At 43.8% G+C, this 1,540-nt stretch overlaps 1 pseudogene; it reads right to left on the bottom strand.

Annotated features, from left to right (window-relative positions):
• Positions 1 to 1,540, bottom strand: part of LOC101586822 — a 138,947-nt pseudogene that overhangs the window by 136,641 nt on the left and 766 nt on the right.

Below are 1,540 nucleotides of genomic sequence, written 5' to 3'. Positions count from 1 at the left end.
TTGAAGGAGCTTGATCTTGATGGTGGTGGTTACACCACTTCGAAGGAGCTGGATCTTCACAGCACTCACAGCCACTTCACTGGAGGAGCTCCAGTCTTCAAAGCCGAGTTGGAAGGAAGAGAAAGAGGCTTGAGGGGCGCTGCAGCTGCTGCTCCTTCCCTTGCTCTTCACTGTTTCTGCTGCCATGAACTGCTGCCCTCTGCCATGTGCCACTCTGTCTGGGAGCCAGCTGAGTATAGACTGACACCTTCACGAACTCACAAACTGTGATCTAAATAAAGCTTTCCTTCCTTAATTTGGGGAGTTGGGTATTTTGTCCCAGCAATAAGTAAAATATACCGAAATGATAATTGAGATATCTGTGAGATGTTGTTTGTTGTTGCTGCTGTTGCTTTGCTAGTTCACTGAGGTATCTATGTGCAATATATTGAAGTGCAATGAAATGGAAAGCATCATATATAAAAAGCCACAGTCTATCAGTTTACAGGGCCCTGTAATGGGGAATTCACTATTCTTTATGCAAGTGTTTACATTGCATCAGACTCCTGCCTGAACCTTTTAAGTCAGAGGCTTGAAATGTCAAAACAGATTTATGATATATGACCTGCTGGGAAGGGTTGCCATGGTCTAAGGTACTCATGGAGGCCAGCCTGGAAAACTTACGGAGACCCTGTCTCAAAAAACTGAAAGAAGGAAAATAAATCAATGTTGTATTTCCAACATTTCACATATTAGATTGTTTAAAAGCTCATCCACGTTGCTTCTTCCCATCACCCAGCTTCGAGCCTGCTCTGCCTGCGCAGTATTTCTCAGGTGCAGGAAACTTCCTTTTCTCTTTGCACCCAGCTAATGTTGCCACATTCCCTCCAGGAACTCAGAAGAGCGCAGGCATTGAAGGAGACAAAAAATCTAGTGCAAGGAGCCCTGCGTATAATTATTGCTAAAGTTCATTACAGTGGCAATGGAGAGAAATAGAGCATTCATAATTTGGTTAAGGAGGAACTTGAACATCAAAGCCGACTGCCACAGTGCAGAGCAGTGTCAGAGCGACACGCTTTGCTCGACTCTGAAGAGGCTTTGTGCACCAATCAACAAACCCTCAAGTAAGTACTGCATGGAGCATGGCCAGGGCAGAAAGCAGCAATTAGAGCAAGGTTTGGCCCCACAGGAAGCTGAATCACAGGGCTGCAGTTGGTGAATCAGAGTAGACACAGTTTGAAGAACTTATCATCTCTCCTCTTTGTGTCTGTACCTATTGCTTTCCCTACCACCCTCATCTAGTGTTGCTTATTGAGCTCAGAACCAAAGTCCTCCACTGCCTGTGATTGCAAAACTTTGAAGCAAGAGCATAGAGCTGTGGACTCTGTGGCTTAATTGCATTATGCCTTCTATTGACTGCTACGAAAAGCAACCAGTACCTCCAATTCTGGCAGGGGAGCTCTTTTTTTTCCTTTTTGCTTTTATGTATTAGTTGAGATTTGTAAATCAGTGTGTATATGTGTTTACATAGGGTCAGTTTATTAATTTATCTTTCAAGTAA

The sequence above is a fragment of the Octodon degus genome, unplaced genomic scaffold, assembly GCF_000260255.1.
Source record: "Octodon degus isolate 3935 unplaced genomic scaffold, OctDeg1.0 scaffold00003, whole genome shotgun sequence".
NCBI classification, from domain to species: domain Eukaryota; kingdom Metazoa; phylum Chordata; class Mammalia; order Rodentia; family Octodontidae; genus Octodon; species Octodon degus.
The sequence above is the reverse complement of the archived record's forward strand: the minus strand, read 5'-3'. Positions and strand labels throughout refer to the sequence as shown.